The sequence below is a fragment of the Pipistrellus kuhlii genome, unplaced genomic scaffold, assembly GCF_014108245.1.
Source record: "Pipistrellus kuhlii isolate mPipKuh1 unplaced genomic scaffold, mPipKuh1.p scaffold_m20_p_94, whole genome shotgun sequence".
Classification (NCBI taxonomy): Eukaryota; Metazoa; Chordata; class Mammalia; order Chiroptera; family Vespertilionidae; genus Pipistrellus; species Pipistrellus kuhlii.
The window spans coordinates 353,614-379,909 of record NW_023425600.1 but is presented as its reverse complement, the minus strand read 5'-3'; the positions used below and the strand labels follow the sequence as shown (position 1 = coordinate 379,909).

The following is a 26,296-nucleotide window of genomic DNA, read 5'->3' as shown; positions in this document are numbered from 1 at the left end:
GGCTCAGGCCCACCCAGCTCAGCGTGAGGGGAGCAATGGGGAAGCCTCATGGGGTGGTCAGGCCTGGAGTGGGGCCTCCATGCCACTGTGGGTCCCGGGCTCCCGCGGGTGCTCAGTGAGCACTGGGCTGACCCAGCTGGTGGGTGTTAGGCTGCCGGTCCTCTGGTGTGTGTCACCCCTCCTTCTGCAGCCGTGTGCAAGGACTCATGGTCTGGCGGTGCCCACATGTGGGACAGGGCCCAGGACGCCTGCGTGCGCATGAAGGCGGGTGGTTTGGGTGCAGTTTAGATTCTGCACTGCTGCTCCTGATCTGCCTGGGGCAGTCCTTACTGTGAGCGCCCGGTGTGCCGCCCTCAGAGCCTGCTGGCACTACCCCCCTCCACAGGCACATGCACACACAAACAAGAACGCGTGGACTCACAGATGCACACACATGTACAAACACACAGGGGTGCGCCCCCTCACCTGACACTTTCCCACATGCTGTGAGCGAACCCCTCCGGTGCTGCCCGCTGTCTGCCGCGCCACCTCCCGCGTCTCCGTGCCTCTGGGGCCTGAGGCTCAGGCTGGAGGGCGCCCGCTGGAGGGCTGGGCGTCTGCTCCCCGGAGCGCGGCTCAAGGGTGCGGGTGGCGGGGAAGGGAGCGTGTCCAGAGCCCTGTGGTCACTGCGCGTGGCCCCCGTGTTCGCCCGCGGTGGCTGCGTCCTGTGTGTCCTGGCACAGCGTGGGCACCTCTCCGCACGGAGTGCTTCACCTGAGTCTGCCCGTCGGGGCAATGCGCTCACGGACGGCCGATGGCTCCTCACCATTAAGTTTTAGACACACTTCCCTTCTTCCGACAAGCAGCGACATGAGTGTCGCGCGCTGGCACGCCACTTACTTTCCTGGAAACAGTGCGATTTAGTTCCCAGCGGGAATCTCCTGACACATGGAGCTGTGCGTCCAAAGCCAGAAAGCAAAGCCGAGGAAGGTAGTGCGCGGCCGTTCCTTAAAGAGACCAGAGGGTCCCCAGGGCAGGGAGCAGGACAGGAAGCCAGTGTCGCCAGGAGGGCGTAGAGCTGGGCAGGGCCGGCCCCCGACCCCGCTGCTCTGTCTGAGCGTCTGCGGCTGCGGGTCAGTGAGGTGGCCTGGCTTCTGGATCTCCCTCCGTGGGTGGCTTCTGGCCCTTCCCGCCTGCCCCCTCCCTTCCACCTGCCCCATCCCACCTGCCCCTTCCCTTCCCACCTGCCCCCTTGCCCCACTGCCCCCTTCTCATTCCCCCACCTGCCCCTTCCCTATCCTATCCCGCCCACCTGCCCCCGTTCCCACCTGCGCTCTTCCCTTCCCACCTGCCCCTTCCCACCTGCCCCCTCCCTTCCACCTGCCCCCCCACCTGCCCCTTCTCTTCCCACCTGCCCCTCCCCACCTGCCCCTTCCCACCTATCCCTTCCCACCTATCCCTTCCCACCTGCCCCTTCCCTCCTGCCTACTTCCTACCCATCCCGTTCCCACAAGGCCCCCTTCCCAACCTGCCCCTTTTCCCTTCCCACCTGCCCCTACCCCCCATCTTGCCGCCGTCCCAACCTAACCCTTCCACCTTCCCTTTCCCTTCCCACCCTGCCCCTTCCCACCTGCCCCTTCTCACCTGCCCCTGCCCAACTGCCCTTCCGACTCCTACCTAATCCTTCCCACCTGCCCCTTTCCCACCTGCCCCTTCCCTTCCCCACTCCGCCTTCCTATCTATTCCCTTCCCAGCCATGCCCCTTCCCACCTGCTGCTTCCCTTCCAACCTGCCCCTTCCCACCCCCCACTCCTTCCCACCTGCCCCTTCCTTTCCCATCTATCCCTTCCTATCTATCCCTTCCCACCTGCCCCTTCCTATCTATCCCTTCCCACATGCCCCTTCCCTCCTGCCCCTTCCTATCTATCCCTTCCCACATGCCCCTTCCCTCCTGCCTCTTCCTATCTATCCCTTCCCACCTGCCCCTTCCCCCACCTATCCCCTTCCCACCTGCACCCTCCCTACCAATGCCCGCCCACCTGCACCTTCCCACCTATTCCCTTCCCACCTGCCCCTTCCCCAACAGCCCATTCCTAGCCCGTCCCTTCCCACCTCCCCTTCCAACCTGCCCCGCCCCCTGCCCCATCCCATCCCCACCTGCCCCTTCCCCATGCACCCCTTCCACTTGCCCCGTCCACCTCCCACCTCCCCTTCCCACCATACCCCGGCCACCTGCCCCTGTCCCTCCCACCTCCCCTTCCCACCTGCCCTTTTCCCACCTGAAACCCTTCCTATCTGGTCCCCTCCCACCTGCCCCTTCCCACCTGAACCTACCCATTCCTAGCTACCTTCCACACCTGCCCCTATCCCACATGCCCCTTCCCCACCTCACCCTTCCTTCCCACCTGCCCCTCCCACCTGCCCCTTCCCTTCCCACCTGCCCCTTCCCACCTGCCCCTTCCCTTCCCACCTGCCCCTTCCCCCCCCTTCCTCCCCTTACCACCAGCCCCTCCTTATCTATCCCTTCCCACCTGCCTTCCCACCAAGCCACCTTCCTATCTATCCCCCACCCACACCTTCCCCCATCCCTTCCCACCTGCCCCTTCCCACCTACCCTTCCCACCTTCCCCTTCCCTTCCCACCTGCCCCTTCCCACCTGCCCCTTCTCACCTGCCCCTTCCCACCTGCCCCTTCCTATCTATCCCTTCCCACCTGCACCTTCCCACCTGCCCCTTCCCACCTGACCCTTCCCTTCCCACCTGCCCCTTCCCACCTGCCCCTTCCCCTCCCACCTGCCCCTTCCTTTCCCATCTATCCCTTCCTATCTATCCCTTCCCACCTGCCCCTTCCTATCTATCCCTTCCCACATGCCCCTTCCCTCCTGCCTCTTCCTATCTATCCCTTCCCACCTGCCCCTTCCCACCTGCCCCTTCCCACCTGCCCCTTCCCTTCCCACCTGCCCCTCCCCACCTGCCCCTTCCCACCTACCCTTCCCACCTGCCCCTTCCCTTCCCACCTGCCCCTTCCCCCCTGCCCCTTCCACTTGCCACCGTCCCAACCTAACCCTGCCACCTTCCACTTGCCGCTATCCCAACCTAACCTTGCCACCTTCACACCTGCCCTTCCCACCCGGCCCCTTCCCATCTATCCTTTCCAACCTGCCCCTTCCCACCTGCCCCTTCCCTTCCTCCAACCTGCACCCTTCCCAACCTGCCCCTTCCCTTCACCAGCCCCTTGCCCACCTCCTAACTATCCCTTCCCACTGCCCCGTCCCCACCTGCCATTCCTTCATCCTTCCCCTCCCACCTTCCCTCCTTTCCCATCCCATCCCGGTCCCTATCTATCCCTTCCCACCTGCCCCTTCCTATCTATCCCTTCCCACCTGCCCCTTCCCTCCTGCCTCTTCCTATCTATCCCTTCCCACCTGCCCCTTCTCACCTTCCCCTTCCCACCTGCCCCTTCCCTTCCCACCTGCCCCTTCCCACCTGCCCCTCTCTATCTATCCCTTCCCACCTGCCACTTCCCTTCCCACCTGCTTCTTCCCACCTGCCCCTTCCTATCTATCCCTTCCCACCTGCCCCTTCCCACCTGCCCCTTCCCTTTGGCCCTTCCCTTCCCACCTGCCCCTTCCCACATGCCCCGTCCCACCTGCCCCTTCCCTTCCCACCTGCCCCTTCCCACGTGCCCCTTCCCACCTGCCCCTTCCCACCTGCCCCTTCCCACCTGCCCTTTCCCACCTGACCCTTCCTATCGGTCCCTTCCCACCTGCCCCTTCCCACCTGACCCTTCCTATCTATCCCTTCCCACCTGCCCCTTCCCACATGCCCCTTCCCACCTGACCCTTCCCTTCCCACCTGCCCCCTCCCATCTGACCCTTCCCTTCCCACCTGCCCCTTCCCTTCCCACCTGCCCCTTCCCTTCCTACCTGCCCCTTCCCCCCTTCCCCTTACCACCAGCCCCTTCCTATCTATCCCTTCCCACCTGCCCCTTCCCACCAGCCCCTTCCTATCTATCCCTTCCCACCCACCCCTTCCCACCTGACCCTTCCCACCTGACCCTTCCCTTCCCACCTTCCCTTTCCCTTCCTCCCTCCCCCTTACCACCAGCCCCTTTCTATCTATCCCTTCCCACCTGCCCCTTCCCTTCCCACCTGCCCCTTCCCTTCCCACCTGCCCCTTCCCACCTGCCCCTTTGCACTTGTCTTCTGTTGCACCTTGGAAATCAGGGTCCTTCCTCATTGCTGAGGTCTGGCTCAGCTCACCCGCCCCAACTCCCGGGGTTGAGTGCTGTGGGGTGGGGTGCGGGATGTGCCCACGGTAGTCAGTGCAGTCAAAAGCCGCTATTCAGGTGGACAGTCACACGTGTTGGGGACATGGCGGAGGGACCGCTAAGGGCAGGAAGTGGAAGGTCCTGAAAGGGCCATGAGTGGCAGCCAGACTGTGGTCTGTTGTTTCCAGTACCCACCCTCCCCCCTGCTCCAGGGCACTTCAGCTTCTCCACGTCTGGGGCGTTGCTTGGAAAGGAGGTGCTGTTAACACCACCGGCTCCATGCTGTCACCACAGAATGTATGAGACCAGAGAAATGTGTGGGGAAAGGGGGCCGGAGGCAACACCACAGACCATTGTCCCCCTTCCCCAGATAACACCCCACCCCAGGCTTTAACCAGCCTATTTTCTGTGTCCACAGATAATGCATGTAAGCATATAAGTTCTTTGGTTAATCTCTTCCTGCCCTCTCTCTCTCTCTGTGTGTGTGTGTGTGTGTGTGTGTGTGTGTGTATACACACACCCAGTGGCCAGAATGACTGAATGACCAGAATGACCAGAACAACTGGTTGCTATGATGTGCACCGCAACAGCCTACTGGCCTGATTGGGGCCCCAATCAGCTGTGGCACCTCCTACCTGCTGGTCCTGCCCCTGATTATCCCCCCAATCGGGGGCAGGGCTGGCCAACCAACACCCTGTGGTCCCCCTGGCCAGCCCCTCCCTCAATTGCTCCCCCATGAGTGGCAGGGCTGGCCAATCTCCCACTTCCTCTTGCCCTGCTGGCCCAACCCAATCAGCCCCCATTGGGGCAGCTGGCTGGACCCCACCCATGCATGAATTCGTGCACCAGGCCTCTAGCTATCAAATAAAAGCCTTCGGATGTGGTGTGGACCGATAATTATAGGTTGGTTTCTGCATATCTCACTTCAGCATTGACGCACCTCTTCCACTCTCATTGCCCTCCTCTGCACTAAACATGCTTGCGGTTTTGTTGGGTCCTGGGGTGTCAGCTGGAACTATGAGTAAATGGCAAAGCTGTATGGAGCCCCTTTATTGGAAGTCAGAAATTGAATTAAAGTGTGAGGACACGGTGCCAACAGAGGTGCCCAAAGAATGATCTCAGGCCAGAAGCATCAGCCAGGCCCAGCGGTCCCGGCACAGCCCAGCGTCTGTCTGCTCTCAGGCGCTGTTCTCCGCAAACTGTTTCACTAACTCGGTGAATCCCAGGTTTCGGAGGACAACAAGCAGATACAGATCAGCTTTAGTACAACATTAGAAGCCAACCGAAGTCTAGTTTATTCACCAAGCAAACGGGGAAGGCACTCCTAGACCTTAGTGAGAAAAACAAAATAAGCTAAATACACAGGCGGCGACGGGTGAGCCTCACTTCCTCTCAGTCCTCACGGGCCTCAGCCTTCCAGCGCGAAGGTGCCGGGTCGGGAAGAAAGCAGAGTGCCGCGGGGCCCCAGGAAAAGCGGCCACGGTGAGCGCGGTGAACGCACTGGGACCACAGAACGGACGCCACGTGTGGAAGCCGGTCAGGCATCGCCAGTGGAACAGGCGGAGACGCCCCCTGCCAGGAAGCGCCCGTCTTGGAGATGCCTCCTGCTCCTCCTCCAGCTGAGCTCCCAGGTGTCATCATGCTGAGACACGGGGTGCGGGCTGGCCATCAGCCCTGGGAGGTGGGGAGCACAGACCTCCCACGGGTGGGTGGGCTTGGCTGACCCATCGATAGGCCAGGTCCTCCCAGCCCACTTACTCACTCCTGCCCAACCCCACCGCTTGCCCACCATGCGTGCCCCACCTCCTCACGCCCAGCGCTCCCTCTGCCTTCAGCCGCTGAGGGCCTGCCTGGATTGAGAGGCAGGAAGGCCCATTGGAGAAAGTGAAGGCCCACGGCCCCTCCCACCCTCCCGGTTCTCGCCCAGGCGGTGTGGGCTGGCCTCACACCGGCCACGCTATGTCCTCACACAGTGCGGGCCTGACACCCGCTCCCTCCGCGGTCTTCACCCCACTGCGGGGCCTGCCTCCTCTAATTTAACGAAGCGTTAAAGTCTGCAGGAGCACGTCCAGGGTCCACACAGGGAACATGTAAACATCGATAACCGGGTCCTCCAAAGGGAGAGGCTGTGCTTCTCCTCTGGCCAGCTGGTGCCGGGTCCGAGAATGCGGGATGAGGGCACCCTGCTGCCTGAGCGTCAGGGCCTGTGTCTCCTGTCACCCCTCACCCCGTCTCCAGCAGCTCCTTTTATCTTTCCCTCCACAACCCCTGCCTTTCTCTCTCATAATGAGGGGCTTCACAGACCCAGCTCCCCCTCCTTTCAAATCAGAGGCCCTGGAGAGGCCCAATTAAGTGCATAAAGACAGTCTGTGTGGGAACACTGGAGACATTAGTACCCAGCTGCCTTCCAGGGGGTCCTGAGGCTGGGAGGCACCTGCAGCGCCCCTCAGCTCCCCTCAGTGCCACTCAGCTCCCTATCGCTCCCCCTCAGCTCCCTCCCAACAGCTTCCCCCAGCTCCCAGTCAGCTCTCCTCAGCTCCCCTCAGCTCCCCCTCAGCTCCCTTCAGCTCCCCTCAGCTCCCCCCTCAGCTCCCCCCTCAGCTCCCAGTCAGCTCTCCTCAGCTCCCCTCAGCTCCCCCTCAGCTCCCTTCAGCTCCCCTCAGCTCCCCTCAGCTCCCCCCTCAGCTCCCCCTCAGCTCTCATCAGCTCCCCCTCAGCTCCCCTCAGCTCCTTTCAGCTCCCCCTCAGCTCTCCCTCAGCTCCCCCCTTCACAGCTCCCCCTCAGCTCCCTCAGCTCCAGCTCCCCTCAGCTCCCCCTTCAGCTCCCCCTCAGCTCCCCTCAGCTCCCCACTCCGCCCTCAGCTCCCCTCAGCTCCCCTCAGCTCCCTCAGCTCCCCCTCAGCTCCCCTCAGCTCCCCTCAGCTCCCCTCGAGCTCCCCTCAGCTCCCCCGTCAGCTCCCCTCAGCTCCCCTCAGCTCCCCTCAGCTCCCCTCAGCTCCCCTCAGCTCCCCCAGCTCCCCTCAGCTCCCCTCAGCTCCCCCTCAGCTCCCCCTCAGCTCCCCTCTCAGCTCCCCCTTCAGCTCCCCCTCAGCTCCCCCCTCAGCTCCCCTCAGCTCCCCCTCAGCTCCCCTCAGCTCCCCTCAGCTCCCCTCAGCTCCCCTCAGCTCCCCCCCTCAGCTCCCCCTCAGCTCCCCCTCAGCTCCCCTCAGCTCCCCTCAGCTCCCCTCAGCTCCCCTCAGCTCCCCTCAAGCTCCCCTCAGCTCCCCTCAGCTCCCCTCAGCTCCACTCAGCTCCCCCTCAGCTCCCCCTCAGCTCCCCTCAGCTCCCCTCAGCTCCCCTCAGCTCCCCCTCAGCTCCCCTCAGCTCCCCCTCAGCTTCAGCTCCCCCTCAGCTCCCCTCAAGCTCCCCCTCAGTTCCCCCCTCAGAAGTTTTCCCCACCTCAGTCCCCCTCAGCTCCCCTCAGCTCCCCTCAGCTCCCCCTCAGTTCCCCCCTCAGCTCCCCCTCAGCTCCCCCTCAGCTCCCCTCAGCTCCCCTTCAGCCCCCTCAGCTACCCCCTCAGCTCCCCTCAGCTCCCCTCAGCTCCCCTCAGCTCCCCCTCAGTGGTGTGGGAGGAGCAGTGGGGGAGGAGCTGGAGGAGCGGGAGGAGCGGTGTGCCTTGAGGATGTGTGTGTGTGTGGGCACCGTGGAGGCAAGCCCAAGGCCCGAGCCGCAGAGACCAGCAGGCAGGGCAGTTGTGTCTGTGCGTGGCCCAGCCTGGGCAGCGCCGCCTGGGGGCCCAGGCACCCTCTGTGGCCGTGACCTGGCCCAGCTCCTGCCTCTCGCCCTCTGCCCTGGCCCCGCTCTGAGGACTGCTGCTCCGGCAGCCGCCGGATGCCCCCGCGCTTGGTGCCGGGGCGGGTTCACGGTAAGTCACGTGGTGAGGAGCCTGGGGGCCGCTCCTGCTGGGTGTTAGGGCAGTTCTGGACGCTGGGCACAATTTGGTCTTTCTGGGTGGAAATCGCCAGTGTCCCTGCAGCCCCCCTTCAGGCAGGATGGCTCTGGGGGGAGGGCAAGGCGCCCTCCACACGGTGACCGAGGATGCAGAGGTGAAGTACCCGTCTAACCAACCAAGAAGGAAAGGGGTGGGAGTGGCTCCTGGGACAGCCCGCAGCCGGGACCCTTCCTGGAGGGAGGAGGGCAGCAGGGACCATGTTCCGGGTGACACACGCCACATGCCTTCCTGTGCCCGTGCTGGCCCCCGTGCTGGCCCCCGGGGCTGGGGGCTCTCATGCTCCCAGCCCTGGTGCCAGGGGCCAGCTCTGCCTTAAAGGGGAAAGAACGAGTTAAGGGGTTGGGGAAGTGCCAGTGCCTTGAGGCGTGCAGAGGACTAAGGAATTGGTACAGGTGCGATGGCCACAACACCAACACGGTGAGGGCACGTGCTGATGGGGAGCTGCAGCCAGGGTGGGAGGTGGCAGTCCGAGCTCAGGGCCAGCTCCTATCTTCCCAAATCAGCCAGTGTCCCTGGGCAGAGGGCAGAGGGCAGAGGGCAGAGGGCAGAGGGCAGAGGGCAGAGAACAGAGAACAGAGGACCAGGAGCGGGAAGAGTATTGCTTTTGTAAAATGACAACTCTCCTACCCACTCTGACAATTCCCTGATCTGGAGTCCTGGGAGGTTTTCTCGGGCAGAGTTAAGAGTCATCCCGGCCCATGAACCAGGAAGTCCCGGTCCTATCCCGGCGGCTGCCCAGGGTCCAAAGCCCCGTGCCGAGTCCCTGTAGCCTGAGGGGCCTTCCTGTGTGAGGAGACCCTGCCCTGTGCGTGGGGCAGCCTCAGCCCGGAACCCGTGACCACCCGGAACCCGTGACCACTGGGAGCCCATGACCACCGGGAGCCTGTGACCACCAGGAACCCGTGACCACCCGGAACCCGTGACCGCCAGGAGCCCGTGACCACCAGGAGCCCGTGACCACCAGGAGCCTATGACCACCTGGAACCCGTGACCGCCAGGAACCTGTGACCACCCGGAACCCGTGACCACCGGGAACCCGTGACCACCGGGAGCCCGTGACCACCAGGAGCCTATGACCACCTGGAACCCGTGACCACCAGGAGCCCGTGACCGCCAGGAACCCGTGACCACCCGGAACCCGTGACCACCGGGAACCCGTGACCACCGGGAGCCCGTGACCGCCAGGAACCCGTGACCGCCCGGAACCCGTGACCGCCCGGGTTCCCGTGATCGCCCAGAACCCGTGACCACCGGGAGCTGTGACCGCCGGGAGCCTGTGACCACCCGGAGCCCATGACCACCCGGAACCCATGACCACCGGGAACCCATGACCGCCGGGAGCCTGTGACCACCCAGAGCCCGTGATCGCCCGGAGCCCGTGACCGCCTGGAGCCTGTGACCACCCAGAGCCCGTGACCGCCCAGAACCCATGACCACCCGGAACCCGTGACCGCCTGGAGCCCGTGACCACCCGGAACCCGTGACCGCCGGGAGCCCAGGCCGGGAAGCTGCCCCAACAGACCTGCCGGGGGTGGGGCAGGCGGGAGGTGGGCTCTCCGCACTGGCTCCTCGGGCCTGTCCCTCTGCACAGTGAGCGGGTTTGGGACGCACGTGCCCTCAAAGGGAAGGGCTGTGAGAGGGACTCGTAGGCTGCCCGTCCCCCAGGGCGCAGGGCAGCGGCAGAGGCCGCCCACCCCGGCCGGAGCTGGCAGGACACCTCGCGCGCGGTGCCTCCCTGCGGAGGGCGCCCCTGCTCCCAAAGTCGAAGCTGGTGCTTGGCTGGGAGCCAGGAGCCGCTCCTCGTCAGGGCGGGAGAAGGAAGCGCGTCTGCGGTGCGGCTCCGTGCGCAGGGAAGCCCGGTCCGCCGCCTGCAAGCGGGGTCACTTTGTGCCGCGGGTGCCTGCCGCGGGGTTCCAGCCTGATGCCGCCTCCCGGGCTCTGCTGCTGGCGCCGGGCAGACCGCAGCGTCCCTGGTGCTGCTGGCTTCATTCCAACAGACAGGCCTGGGGAAAGCCGCTTCCTTAACCGTGATGGATGGGGGTGCGCGGCTAGCCATTTCCTGCAAATTATTTATAAGGCAAAGTTTTATGTGTAAAATCTTATTTCCCCGCGGAATTATTTAAACATTCGGGGCGGTGTGCTGAGAAGGCAGTCTTGCAGGCACTGATATGGAACGCTTTGTCAAGCAGCCACGGCACCAGCGGCTCAGGAGCCCGGGTGGATCATTGGCTTGGCTTTGCTGGCTGATGTGCATTGCCAAGCCCTGTGGACGGGCAAACAGCATCTTGTCTGCTGGGCACATGGGTGTTTAGATACTCGTGTGTAGGCTAGAATCCCCTACCCATGTGTGCACACACAGATGCACACACTTGCACGTATGCACAGTTACACATGCACACACATCCACAGACGCACACGCACGAGTGCACACACATGCACAGGTGCACCGGTGAACAGTGCACACTCACACAGGCACACAGAGGCACACACAGTTGCCTGTGCGCTCACATACGCACACACAGACACAGATGCACACACAGGTGTACACACACACGCATACACACACGCACACCACACACAGTGGCACACAGATGTACACACATGCACATGCATGCCTGCCCTCACACACATGCAGAGGCACACAGTTGCACCTGTCCTTGGCCAAGGTTGAGGGATGCATCCTGAGGAGCTGGGGTGCACAGGGAAGGAGTGACCCTCCTCAGGGCTCTTGTCGGCCAGCCCCTCTCACCAGCCCGTGCTGAAGGGGAAGTGCCATGTGCCCTGTCATTTCCAAGGAGATGCGAACTCACTTCTCCAGCTTTGTCCTCTTGCCGACAGTCTCAGGTGGGGGACAGAAGCTCTCAGGCCCCTCCAGCAGCCCCACCCTGCTCCGTAGCCGTGGGGGCCGGAGGAGCCGAGGTGGACTGGGCCCTCCCCACGCCTCCTTCGCCTGCTCGCCCAGCACGTGAGCGGCTGCGTGTTCCTCAGGCGGACGTCCCGCTAGCTGTGCTTCCACGGAGTCAGGCCCTGCTCTGACTCGATAGAATTGCCCAGTGCTGAGGGGGTGCCTGGAGGCCCCCCGGGGCTCCTGTCTCGCAGGGTTTCCTCACGAGACCACGAGGTTGGGACACTCCCAGGGCGTGCCGCACTGCGTCTGCCTGGTGCCTGTATGGGAGACCTCCATGCGTGGCTTCTGCTCCAGCTGTCCTGCGAAACCAGGTCTCAGGATGTGTCCCCAAAGCTTAGCAAGACGAACAGCCAGCAGGCCACACAGGCAAACCAAAGTCAGGACCATCGCTGACAGTGAGCAAAGCCGGCAGCTGGCTGCAGTTCTGAGAATCTATGAGAACCCACGCTCGGGGCCGGCTCCCAGGCCTCTCCCTCTGTCAGAGGAAGGCTGCGGAGGGAAGCCAGGGACGGAATCCTCACCGTCTCCAGGAGCCCCGTGGCGGCGGGGGTGGAGCCGGTGGCGTCCTGGAGATGAAGATCCCACGGAAGTCACTCCTCCTCCTCCTGGAAACAGGGAACCGGGAGTCGAGCTGCCACTGGGTGGGGGGTGTCCCTGGGTGCAGACCGGCGTGGAGGGCCGAAGGACGTGGGTCGGCAGTGTGACATTTCTGCAGCAATAAATGGAAATTTAATCCGACGCCAACAGCAGGCGGGATCGGGGATGGACACCCGTGCGGAGTCGGGACAGTGGGCACATGGCTGAACCTCTCGTCCTGCCACGGAGAACAGCGAGTGCGGATGATGGTGTTTCCGAGGCCACAGGTGCTGAGGCCCGGCCCGGCGCACGCTGCGAGGGAGGCCTCTCTGCGCCAGGTTGGGTCAGGGCCCTGGGGCTCTGTCCTTGGGAAGGGGCGGCCGGGCAGGAGCTCTGATGCAGGCGGGAGCAGCGCAGGGTCCCTGGCGGTGAGGCCAAGGGCAGGCGCTGCTGACCAGGTGGACAAGCCGGGCTCCAGCTCTGTGGCAGCACCGTCTGCTGTGTGCCAAGCCCCATGTGAGGGCGGGCGGCGGGGGGCCGGGCGGGCGGCGGGATGTGCAAGGACGGCCTTGCAGAAGGGAGGCAGGCCTGAGAGCGCCTGCCACGGAGCAGCCCTCCCACCCCCGTGGCTGCAGCAGCACCTGATGGACACGGGCTCCGGGGTCCTCGGGCCTTTGTGACCTGGGCACTTGGCTTTGGGTGGAGGAGGTCGGCCTGGAGCTGAGTGAGCTGGCGGTGGTGGTCAGCGGGTCGCCTGCTGCTCACTGTCCAGTGTGTCCCTCAGGCAGCCCTGTGTGAGGGTCTGAGAGTTCCACTCGGTGCTTAAACCTCTGCTTGGAGAGCAATGGGTGCCGCCGTGGTTTGTCGCCGGCCTTCTAGCCACCACGGCCAGGCTGCGTGTGGCACCGCCCTCTTGGTGTGGTGTCATAGGAGTGCCAGGTGGTACTTCCTACTTTGGCGATGTGGTCTGCTGTGCCCACGCAGACAGCCCAGCCCATCCTTGCTGGGACAGAGTGCCCTGTCCCCTTTGCCCTCCTGCACCCGAGGCCACAGAGCAGCAGGGCCCCGGTGCCTCCGGGAGGAGGGAACGGAGCCTCCGGCCACCAGCCAGCTCACCCCCTGCACAGGAGGAGGCCACCGTGGACCCTCCAGCCCGTGTGAAGCAGGAGGTGCAGCAACCGCTTGCCGCTGGCACAGGACAGCATGGAGTGGACTTCGGGGCTGGTCACCAGCAGTAGGTAGGGGAGCACCGTAGAGAAGTAGGGACATGCCGCGTCCTGGACAGACACGCTCTTTGCTGCTCAGTCGGGCAGATCTGTCATGTGGGTTCTCACGTAAGATAGCGGTGCTGGGTGTTGGGGCCCTCACCTCTCCCGGGGAGGGGGGGGTCACGTTTCCGGGGATGCTGTCAGGGCAGTTAGCACGACCCTCAGAACCGCCCCCGGTGACTGCACGTCGCCATCCTCAGGAGTCGCCTACAGCTTCTTTTTGCGTTTGGAAGCTCCATGCCGAGAAACATGATTTTGTTGTCATGCCATTGACCCAAAGTTACTCCTTAGGCACGTGCGTGTGTGTGTTAACGCCACTTCCTGTCAGTCAGCGTGTCTCCACGTGGGGCCACACAGCAGTCTGCCCTTAGTGGAAGCCATCCAGCGTGTTGGACGTAGGAGCAGATACTCAACATTTGTGCCCAGACAGCAGACCTGGGGACCCCGTTCACAGCTGGATGTAGTGTTACCAGTATGGCATTTGAGCGGGCATGTGGCAGAGCTGGCTTAGTGAAGAGCAACTTCCGTGGTGTGTGCCCCCTGTTTGTGATGGGCTCCTGGGGCTGCAGCAATATGAGGGAGGCTGAAGCCTGCGTTCCAGGCAGGACCCGGGGAGGCAGACTTGGGGGAGAGCTATCCAAGTGAGCAGAGCCAGAGATGGTGATAGAGACAGTGATGGCGACGGTGATGGTGATAGAGACAGTGATGGTGACGGTGATGGTGACAGTGACGGTGATGGTGATGGAGATGGTGACAGTGATGGTAATGGTGATGGAGATGGTGATGGTGATGGAGATGGTGATGGTGACGGAGATGGAGACAGTGATGGTGATGGTGACGGTGATGGTGATGGTGATGGTGACGGTGATGGTGACAGAGACGGTGACGGAGATGGTGACGGTGAAGGTGACAGTGATGGAGATGGTGATGGAGATGGTGATGGAGACGGGCCACTTTGGAAATAGGGCTCCAGTGACACTGGGCTTTGTTTGGTTCTTTAAGAGCCACATCTGGAGGTAGGAGCTTGAAGATGGCGACCGAACAGTCGGACTTGTTCTGACTCTGGTCCCAGAACAGATAGAAACAGCGTCTGAGTCGCTCAGGGAATGTTGATTGGCAGCTAAGGGGCTTCGGAATTCTCTAGGAAGGTAAGGAAAGGTCCGTTGGACAAGATTTCCTGACCAAGAGGCCAGCACTGCCACGGCTGCAGCGGCTCTCCCAGCGAGCTCTCGCGGAGAGAAGGCAGCGCCATCTTACCAGGAAAGGAGGAGCATCCCTGAGGCCTGGAAAAACACACAGCGGGGAGGTCCATCAAGCAGCTGAGAAGCCCGAATCGGCACGGGCGCGTGGAATCCGGGGAGTTCTTCGGTCACCCACGGAAAGGTCAGAGTTTGCGGGGACAGCCTAGGGGATCGGGGTCCCGCGGCCCAGGCGGCTACGGTAGCCGGGGAGCTCCAACCCCTCCCTCAGGGTAGCCGGGAGCGCGCACTACCGGCCGCTGAGCAGCACCCAAAGAAGGCTGCAGCGACACCTAGTGCTGGGTTTGACGTTATCCTCCCCAGAAGCGGGACTTGTTTAAAACGCCACAGGTCACTGGACAGAGCGTTAAGAATCTCGGCTGTTTCGCCAAGGGCGGAACATCTGGACACCTTGGTGCCTGATCCCCTTCACCCCCTTGCTTCTGAATACTAGGGAAGGACTGCCCAGTTGGACATATCCGGGGAAATTGCAGGGGGAAAGTGCCTTCCTGGAAACAAGGGATCTGTACCAGAAGAGATAGTCTGGGAGCCAGCTGGCACCCTGCCAGCTAGAGCCATAGAGAAAGAAGACCAGAGCAACCAAAAAGACTGGGAGGTCAAACCAGTAACACTGACACCTAAGAGCTGAATTACAAACTGCCCCCCCCCCCTTTTTTTTTTTTTTTTTTTTTTTTTTCCTTCTCTTTTCTTTTCTTTTATCTTTTAATTAATCAAAAATAAATGGACACAAATAACTAAGATATAGTCTACTTAAAATTAAGGATTACCTTACAAATCTGAGGTGCAGTGGAATGCTGGGAACTGCAAGACTTTTTGGGCCGAGAATCAGGAGTGCCAAATACATTAACAGAGGAAGTGAATGACCACTACTGGACATTTTTATGCTAATTTTACTATTATTTTATTTTCATTTTTTACCTCTTTTATTTAATCTTCATTTTTTATATCTTTTACTTAAGAAACGATTTTTTTTCCTTACTTGATTTTACCTTTTTAATTATTACATTTTTCAATCTCTATCATCACTATTACTACTGCTATTTTGCAATTTTTTTTTTTTTCCCTCTTCAGTACCATTTTATTTTTTTTCTTTATTTTACCTTGGGAGTAACCTTCATTCTATTTTAATCTCTACTATAGCATCATTCAACCCTATCTCAACTCGACCTTTACACCATCACTCTCTTGCTAAACTTTACCCTTTTAGTCTACGGTTTATCCTATCCCTTTCCGGCTTTAGTTTTTCCTCCATTCTTTCTGTATACCCCCTGCTAAAACTCTCACTATACTTATAGACCTATGTTCCAACCCCTGATCCAAGTGTATAAATACCAATCTCTGCACTATATTAACTAGTTAAAAAAAAAAAAAAAAAAAAAAAAGAAAGAAAAACTGTTCTCCCCTCTATCCTTTTCGCATTGTTTGTGTGAAGGTTGATTATTGTGAATTTTTAGGCTTGTTAGTGAAATTGTTATGATTATTACTGTGTTGTTATTGTTGCTTTGTATTTTTTTTTTAAAAAAATACTCTGTTTTTGTTTGTATCTTTTACTTCTGTATATCATAGCCTTACTTAATAATAGGGGATATTGTAGTTTGTATTAATCTCCAAGTATTGTTACTGGCATTAGCTGGGTTCAGTGGTTGTTCTATGGCAGTTTTCTCCACATATATATAGTTTGTTTCCCATTTCTCTTTTAGTTTGCTTCTTCTCTCTCTTTCTCTTTCCTCTCCTTTCTTTTTTTCCCTGTTTTCCAACTTTATTTGTCATTACTTTTTTTCCTCTTTTTCTATCTCTTTATCCCTCTTTTTTTATTTTATTTACTTAATTTTTTTTTTATTTTAATTTTTACTTTTTAAAATTTTTCTTTATTTTATTTTTACCTTTCTTCCTTCTCTCCTATCCCCTAAGTTGCCTTTCTCTAGTGGTCACCTTTACTAAAGGTTATTAATATTGTAAGTACATTCCTGTTAAGTGCCTCTTGTGTTGTACCAGGTAGTGTTTGTATTTTCAAATTTTAAATCAACGCAGGAGAAGGAACACCACATAACCAGACATCCTGAGAAGAGAGGCCATGGGGAGACAAAAACATAGTCCGCACATGAAAGAAAAGCAGGCATCACCAGAAAAGGAAGTAAACGAGCCCGAGGTAAGCAGCCTACCAGAGCAAGAATTCAGAATAATGATCATAGGCTGGCTAAAAAGAATGGAAGAGAAATTTGACAATAACCAAGAAGAAATGAGGAAGAACCATGAGGAATTGAAGAAGAACCAAGAAGAAATAAAAAATGACATCGCTACCATGAAGAACTCAATAGAAAGCATCAAGAGTAGACTAGAGGAAGCTGAGGACCGCATCAGTGAGCTAGAAGATAAGATGGAAAAAAATACCCAAGTAGAGCAGCTTCTAGAAAAAAAGATTAAAAAGCAGGAGGAGAGCCTACGGGAGCTTTGGGACATTACAAAACAAAATAATATTCGAATAATAGGGGTTCCAGAAGGAAAGGAAACTGAGGTAGACATGGAAAAAGTATTTCAAGAAATAATGACAGAAAACTTTCCTGAAATAGAGAAGAAAAAACCCACACAAATCCAAGATGCTCGCAGAGTCCCAAGCAAAATGAATCCCAGAAGACAGACTCCAAGGCACATTATAATCAAATTGGCAAACAACAATGACAAAGTAAGAATCTTAAAAGCAGCCAGAGAGAGACAGAAAGTTACATACAAAGGAACCCCCATCAGACTAGCAACTGATTTCTCAACAGAAACTTACCAGGCCAGAAGGGAATGGGATGAAATATACAAAGTCATGCAAAGGAAGGGTCTGAATCCAAGAATACTGTAACCAGCAAGGCTATCAATCAAAATTGAAGGGGAAATCAGGAGCTTCACAGACAAAAAAAGACTGAAGGAATTTATCTCCACCAAACCAGTAATGCAAGAAATGCTAAAGGGTCTACTGTAAAAATAAAGAAATAGGAAGTGAAGAAGGAACACGGGTATAGAATAAAAATGGCGTCAAATGTGTACCTATCAATAATAACCTTAAATGTAAATGGATTAAATGCTCCAATCAAAAGACATAGGATAACAGATTGGATAAGAAAACAAGACCCATACATCTGTTGTCTACAAGAAACCCACCTCAGAAAAAAAGATGCACACAGACTGAGGGTGAAGGGATGGAAAAAAGTTTTCCAGGCAAATGGAAATGAAAAAAAAGCTGGAGTAGCAATACTTATATCTGACAAATTAGATCTCAGAGTGAAGGACATAATAAGAGATAATGAAGGCCATTTCATAATACTAAAGGGAACAATCCAACAAGAAGAAATAACCCTGGTAAATATATATGCACCCAATACAGGAGCAACCAAATACATAAAAAAACTGCTGGAGGACATTAAGAGAGAGATTAATAGCAATACAATCATAGTAGGAGATTTTAATACCCCACTGTCACCCTTCGACAAATCATCTAAACAAAAAAACAGCAAAGAAATATCGATCCTAAGTGACTCACTAGACCAGATGGAATTAATTGACATCTTCAGAACACTCCACCCCAAAGCCACAGAATATACATTCTTCTCAAGTGCACATGGGACATTCTCAAAGATAGACCACATTTTGGGTCATAGGCAAAGTCTCTTCAAATTCAAGAAGATAGAAATCATATCAAGTATCTTCTCAGACCATAATGGCATAAAACTGGAAATTAACTACAATAAAAATAATCCAAAGAAATCAAACACATGGAGACTAAACAGCACGCTATTAAACAAGGACTGGGTTACCAGAGAAATCAAGGAAGAAATTAAAAACATCCTGGAAACAAATGACAATGAAAACACAACAATCCAAAATCTATGGGACACAGCAAAAGCAGTCTTGAGAGGGAAGTTCATATCCCTACAAGCCTATTGCAAAAAACTAGAAAAAGGGGTAACAGATGATCTAACTCTACAACTCAAAGAGTTAGAAAAGGAGCAACAAGAAAAGCCCAGTGTAAGCAGAAGGAAGGAAATAACAAAAATCAGAGCACAGATAAACGACATAGAGACCAAAAAAACAATACATAAGATCAACAAAACCAAGAGCTGGTTCTTTGAAAGAATAAACAAGATAGATGAACCTCTAGCCAGGCTAACTAAGAAACAAAGAGAGAGGACCCAAATAAACAAAATCAGAAATGAAAGAGGTGAAATAACAACAGACCCCAACGAAATACAACGGATTGTTACAAAATACTACGAACAACTCTATTCCAACAAACTGAACAACCTGGAGGAAATGGACATATTCCTAGAAAAATACAAACTTCCAAAACTCGATCAGGAAGAATCTAAAAATCTCAATAGACCAGTGACTTGGGAAGAAATTGAAACAGTCATCAGAAAGCTTCCAGCAAACAAAAGCCCAGGGCCAGATGGCTTCACAGGAGAGTTTTACCAAACATTCAAGGAAGAACTAAAACCTATCCTCCTCAGACTTTTCCAAAAAATTCAAGAGGAAGGAACACTTCCAAACTCCTTCTATGAAGCCAGCATCACCCTAATACCAAAACCAGATAAAGACAACTCAATGAAAGAGAATTACAGGCCAATATCCCTCATGAACATAGATGCCAAAATCCTCAACAAAATCCTAGCAAATCGGCTCCAGCAGAGCATCACAAAGATCATACACCATGACCAAGTAGGATTTATTCCAGGAATGCAAGGATGGTACAATATCCGCAAATCAATAAACGTGATACATCACATAAACAAATTGAAAGATAAAAATCATATAGTCATATCAATTGATGCAGAAAAAGCATTCGATAAAATCCAACACCCTTTCCTGATAAAAACTCTTAACAAAGTGGGAGTACAAGGATCATACCTCAACATAATAAAAGCTATATATGATAAACCCACAGCCAACATTATACTCAATGGGCAAAAACTAAAACCATTCCCTCTAAGAACAGGAACAAGACAGGGATGCCCACTTTCGCCACTCCTGTTTGACATAGTACTGGAAGTACTAGCCATTGCAATTAGACAAGAGGACGAAATAAAAGGCATCCAAATTGGAAAAGAAGAAGTAAAGTTATCCTTATTTGCAGATGACATGATATTGTACATAAAGAACCCAAAAGACTCCATTAAGAAACTAATTGACTTAATAAATGAATTTGGCAATGTAGCAGGATACAAAATTAACGCCAAGAAATCCATGGCATTTCTATACACCAACAGTGAAACTACAGAAACAGAGACTAAAAAAGCAATTCCATTTACCATTGCACCAAAAAAATTAAGATACCTAGGAATAAATTTAACTAAGGAAGTAAAGGATCTATATGCAGAAAATTACACGACACTGAAAAAAGAGATAGAGGATGATGTAAGGAGATGGAAGAACATACCATGTTCATGGATTGGTAGAATCAACATCATCAAAATGTCCATACTTCCTAAAGCAATCTATAGGTTCAATGCACTCCCCATTAAAATACCAAGGGCATATTTCACTGACCTAGAAAGAACTCTCCAACAGTTCATTTGGAACAATAAAAGACCCCGAATAGCCACAGCAATCCTGAGAAAGAAGGGTAAAGTAGGAGGGATCTCAATACCGGACTTCAAACTGTATTACAAAGCCACTGTTCTCAAAACAGCCTGGTACTGGCGCAAGAACAGACATATAGATCAATGGAATAGAATCGAGAACCCAGATATCAACCCAAATCAATATGCTCAATTAATATTTGACAAAGGAGGAAAGAATATACAATGGAGTCAAGACAGTTTCTTCAATAAATGGTGTTGGGAAAATTGGGTAGACACATGCAAAAGAATGAAACTAGATCACCAACTTACACCATACACAAAAATAAACTCAAAATGGATACAGGACTTAAACATCAGACGGGAAACCATAAAAATACTAGAAGCATCTTCAGGCAGCAAAATCTCAGACGTATGCCAAAAGAACTTCTTCACTGATACTGCCCCTAGGGCAATGGAAGCTAAAGAGAAAATAAACAAATGGGACTACATCAAAATAAAAAGCTTTTTTACAGCAAAAGAAACCATCAACAAAACAACAAGAAAGCCCACGGTGTGGGAGAACATATTTGCAAATAACACCACTGATAAAGGTTTAATCTCTAACATCTACAGACAGCTGATACAACTAAATAAAAGGAAGATGAATGATCCAATTAAGAAATGGGCAAGGGACCTAAATAGAATATTTTCAAAAGAAGACAGAAGGAAGGCCAAAAGGCACATGAAAACATGCTCAAAGTCACTAATTATACGAGAGATGCAAATCAAAACAACAATGCGGTACCATCTCACACCTGTCAGAATGGCCAACATCAACAAATCGACAAACGACAAGTGTTGGCGAGGTTGCGGAGAAAAAGGAACCCTCGTGCACTGCTGGTGGGAATGCAGACTGGTGCAACCACTGTGGAGAACAGTGTGGAGTTTCCTCAAAAAACTGAAAATGGAACTCCCATTTGACCCAGTAATCCCACTCCTAGGAATATATCCCAAGAAACTAGAAACACCAATCAGAAAGGATATATGCACCCCTATGTTCATAGCAGCACAATCTACAATAGCCAGAATTTGGAAACAGCCTAGGTGCCCGTCAGCAGATGATTGGATCAAAAAACTATGGTACATCTACACAATGGAATACTATGCTGCCATAAAGAAGAAGGAATTCTCATCATTTGCAGCAACCTGGATGGAATTGGAGAACATCATGCTGAGTGAAATAAGCCAATCAATGAAAGAGAAACACCACATGACCTCACTCATTTGTGGATAATAAAGAGCATTATAAACTGATGAACCAAAAGATAGATATAGAGACAGTAAAGCAACAAGCAGATTGTCAAATTACAGCGGGGAGGGGAGGAGGATCTGGGGGAGATAATAGATCAACCGAAGGACTTGTATACATGCATATAAGTACAACCAATGGACATAAAACTATGGGGAGGGAGGGGCTATGGGGGAGGGAGGGAGGGGGGCAAAAAAAAATCATTAAAATATGTAAAAAATAAATAAATAAATAAATTAAAAAAAAAAAAAAAAAAAAAAAAAAAAAAAAAAAAAAAAAAAAAAAAAAAAAAAAAAAAAAAAAAAAAAGAGCCACATCTGTGGCCGGAACCACTGGGACCTGCTGTGAATGGGAATATGGTGGTTTTCGCTCAGGGGATCACTTTCTTTCCAGGGAGCGACCTAAAGGAGAGTCTGTGGTCTCACCGTCCTGAGGAAGGAACCGGTTTAAAACTAGCCACTGACCCACTCACCAGCAGCTGCATTTTAGGCCACACCCATCTGTTCTTGAGCTGGGTCTGCGGCAGCTCCTGATATGCATCCGGGTCAGGTTACTTAGAAAATGAACCTGCAGGGAGATCCGAGATCCAGTCACTTATTGGAAGCAAACTCGCAGTGTCTGCTCACCATGCACGTGGCGCTGAGGCGGGGAGGGCTCTGGTCAGGTCTGGTCAGGCAGTGAGTCCTGTGGGAGCCGCGCCTTTGTCTTCGGTCCTGGGCTCAGGAGGGGGAGCGGGTGGTTGGTTGACTGTTACAGAGCCAAGTTCAGGGTGGACAGACAGACCCGCAAAGACAATGGTCCCGCTGGGCGTGGGCGAGGAGAATGGTCCCCTCTCCTCGGGGAACTTGCATTGGGAGTGGCCTCCGACACTCAATTTACCTGGCTGGACGGTGACCATCCACCTGCAGGCCCGCCCTGTTCTGGGCCACCTGTGCTGGGCCGGTGGGCGGGCCTGCTGCCCAGGCTGGGAGGTGGGGATGGCTGTTGGCTGCCCATTGTAACAAGGCCATGAGGTGGGGGCAGAGCCAACAGCACACAGATCACAGAGCAGCAGCGGTCCGGATCTGCCAGCGCAGCTGCTTCTGTGCGTCTCCAGCAGCCAGCGTGTGCCATTCACCACGGAGGGCTCTCCTCTGAGCAACCCGCACCAGGAGACTCGTCCGGCTCAGCACAGAGCCCAGTTCTGCTCCGGCTCTGCAGCGAGGAGAGGGGCTGGCAGGCCACCGGGCCCTGCCACGGGTCCCCACCCAGGTGGAGAGCTGGAATGCCAGTCACCATGGCAACCAGAGAGGCAGGCCCCTCAAGCGAATGGCAGGGACCTTCGCTTCCCACCCAGCTTTTATTTTTAGGGAAACAATAGTGCCGTGAGAGGTGACTGGAGGCCACATTTTGCTGAGGAGGGTGTTGGGTGCGATGTGGCCCTGAGGAAGTCGCTGTTGGCAGCTCAGCTTTCTCACCTTCCCCAGGCGCTGTCCTCTCCATGGTTATGGGTGTAGCTTGAACAAGGAACTGTAGGTCCTGGGTCCCAGCTGTGGCACAAGAGTCCCAGGAGCCACACATCTGCTTTGCGTGTTGAGCCTGCTCAGAGTTCACACATGTCTGCAGGTCGATTGCATGGGAGGTGATGTTATGAGACAGTACACCTCACTGCACACCGGTTTTCCGCAGGTGCAAGCAGTACTGCACACTGCACACGCGTTTTCCACAGGTGCTCCCAGTACACCACACTGCACACGCGTTTCCCAGAGGTGCTCCCAGTACACCACACTGCACACGGGTTTTCCACAGGTGCTCCCAGTACACCACACTGCACACGCGTTTTCCACAGGTGCTCCCAGTACACCACACTGCACACGCGTTTTCCACAGGTGCTCCCAGTACACCACACTGCACACGCGTTTTCCACAGGTGCTCCCAGCACACCACACTGCACACACGTTTTCCACAGGTGCTCCCAGAACACCACACTGCACACGGGTTTTCCACAGATGCTCCCAGCACACCACACTGCACACGTGTTTTCCACAGATGCTCCCAGTACACCACACTGCACATGGGTTTTCCATAGGTGCTCCCAGTACACCACACTGCACACGCGTTTTCCACAGGTGCTCCTAGCACACCACACTGCACACGCATTTCCCACAGGTGCTCCCAGTACACCACACTGCACACGGGTTTTCCATAGGTGCTCTCAGTACACCACACTGCACACACGTTTTCCACAGGTGCTCCCAGTACACCACACTGCACACGGGTTTTCCACAGGTGCTCCCAGTACACCACACTGCACACGGGTTTTCCACAGGTGCTCCCAGTACACCACACTGCACACGCGTTTTCCACAGGTGCTCTCAGTACACCACACTGCACACGGGTTTTCCACAGGTGCTCCCAGAACACCACACTGCACACGGGTTTTCCACAGATGCTCCCAGCACACCACACTGCACACGTGTTTTCCACAGGTGCTCCCAGAACACCACACTGCACACGCGTTTTCCACAGGTGCTCCCAGCACACCACACTGCACACGCGTTTTCCCGTGGGTGTGTGCAGCACACCACAACACTCTGCACGTGCCTTGTTATCCTTTCTGTGCTGCATCAGGGCTTTAATTTCAGCCTAAATCTGGATTTGTCTTCTAAACTCTAGTTTTATACGATTCCCACCAAGATTTCAGTAGCACTTAATCTCTGCCCTTGTTCTAATCATGCCAAAAATGTATTTAAGTCACTGTCCATTGTTGCCTGTTTCTATTTTAGAGAAATTTCCCACAAGCACTTGAAAAACAGGTGACTGCCTAATTTTTTTTCCTGCCACAAAGCAAAGTACCGAAATTGTCTTCCATAACACATTTGAGGAGGCAAATTAATATGTGGTTAAAAATTATGTCAAATAATGCTGAGCAACATGATAAACACTAAATGATACCAATTTGGCAGAAAACATCAGGAATGTGGCTCAGAAAGTATATGTGTTTGTGTCATATCCAAAAACAGGCAAGAGAGCGAAAATTGTAAGAATTTGAGATTCATTATAAGAGATAAAGTTCTCTTTTAAAATTATCGTTTTTCCCCCTCTAAGACGCTTTCTCTTGCTCTGTGTTGGTGTATGAATGTGTGTGTGTGTGTATCTGTGTGCTGTAAAAGTAAGAAACTGTAGGCTATCAGGCCATCCTACCTTGTGCATGGTGTGCATGGCTGTGTGGATATGTGACACATATATGCAGTCTGTGTGAGTGCATGCATGCATGTGTGAAAAACATGTACTCTCACGTGTGTGCTGTGCACAAATGCACACGAACACGTGTACATGCACATATGCATGAGTGCACATGTGTGTTCTGTTTTATGTGTTTGGTCTTACACAGTGTTTTCCTTGCAAACATTTAAAATCAGGACCAAAGAGAAACCCACGTGGTTTCTCAGGAATTAGCCTGCATTCTTCCTCGGGAAGGCGCGTCCTCTCTGGGGCGCCCCAACCCTCCCCCCCTCCCCCCTGGCCTATCTCCCACGCAGGGAGCTCCCAGCTCAGGGGCGCTGGTGGCCGGCCCCTCTCTCAAGGACAGCAAGGCGGGGAGCGCGCCCTGTCTTCCCCTTGTGCTTCCGGGAAAGGAGCAGGTGGGCGGGTTTTGAGCGCAGATCCAGCGTGTGCCCTGGGAAGCGGGGTGCTGTGCGTGCTCCCTGCCCTCAGGGCTGGCTGAGCTTGGGGTGCAGGACTGTCTGAAAAGGATGTCATGGCATCACTTCCTTTCTTCCATTTCCAGTGGAGCCCCTACTTCCTTCCCCTTTCAGATGATGGGTTGTCATTTGTCAGTAGTGTTTGGTTCCCTTAGAATAGTGAGTGTGGTGACAAAAACATCCTCCCTCCCTTTTCCCGCCCACCCTTGCCGGTCGGCACCTGAGCCACGTGAGCACAGGGTGGGAGCGGTGGCCGTGGGCCGCATCGGCGCTCTTGGTCATGGCCGTGCACCTCTCAGCAGGTGGTGCGCTGTCTCTGTTGGTTTCCCTGGTTGCCGTGTGAGCTGTGGGAGCGGAGCCACAGGATGGGGTGCCGAGCCCAGTGGAGGCTGCTGGTGGGAGGGATGGGGTGCAGATGGGACTCAGGTCCCGAGTGGTCGGCCAGCTCTTCCCATGTGCCCCCCTGGCCTGTCCTCCGTTTGTTACAGACATCCCGTGGCTGCGGGCTCCTCTGCCTCACCCACAGCACCCCCCCCTGAAGGTGTGCATCGCACCAGACACCCCAACAACACAGCCCGAGCCTCCCACCCTCGGCTCTGACCTTCTCAGCCCCGATGAGGCTCCCCTGCCGTCCCCGAGAGCGTGCCCCCTGTGGCCTGGCTGACAGGCGTCCTGTGCGGTGGGAGGCAGGAATGGTGCTGAGGGGTCACGGCGGGCGGTCCAGCGTGGACAGGGGTGTCACATGTGTCCCCAGCTCCGCTGGTCTGCTGCCTGTCCCTGGGAGCGGACGGAGTGGAACGCCAGAGCCAGGCCTGTCCCCTCTCAAGGTCCACGGCAGCCGCCGGTCGGTGTGGGAGCTCTGTGGCAGCAACTGGTGAAGACGCAGTTGGTCACGATTCCTCCACGTCAGGCCTTAAACACCGAAAGGAAAGGTGAGCACTTCCGGAGGCAGGCTCTGCAGCTTTGGGAAAGCCAGCGAGCAAGGGTCACCACGACCAAAGTGAACCGGGAAGTGGCCACACTCAGGCCTGTGCCAGCCCTGCCGCCGGGCAGACCCCGCGGGAGCCCTGCCGTCCTCCGGACCCGGGAGCGAGCGGGTGGCGTGGGCTCCTTCCCCGCTCCGGGCGGAGGCGTGCTCTGAGGGGAAGGCGTCGCCGAGCCTGTCCGCCAGCGGCCCGCACACAGTCCTGGGCCAGAAGGCCAAGGCCAGGTGTCTGACGCGGGTCTCGCGCCGCCCGCAGTCCCAGGGGACACCCTGCAGAAGCTGCTGCAGAAGGAGGATGCGTCTCAGAATGCCCGCTGCCCTCCGTGCCCGCCTGGGACCGAGTGAATCAGCACCGCTTTCCAGGAGAGGCCTCACAGTGGGAGTCGGGGCTTAGGAGACACCATCGCTGCCCAGGTTGTGGCGCTCCACTCACAGCCCCCAACTAAACCCAGCCGACTCCCCTCGCCCGCTCATAAGGGGCTCGCTCTGCATCAAGAGATCCGCTCGGACGGGCCTCTGCTCTGA

General features: G+C 55.3%; 1 protein-coding gene across 2 annotated transcripts in view; it reads left to right on the top strand.

Annotated features, from left to right (window-relative positions):
- The window catches only part of PTPRN2 (protein tyrosine phosphatase receptor type N2), a 326,344-nt gene that overhangs the window by 51,726 nt on the left and 248,322 nt on the right, over window positions 1-26,296 (top strand). The window lies entirely within an intron of this gene.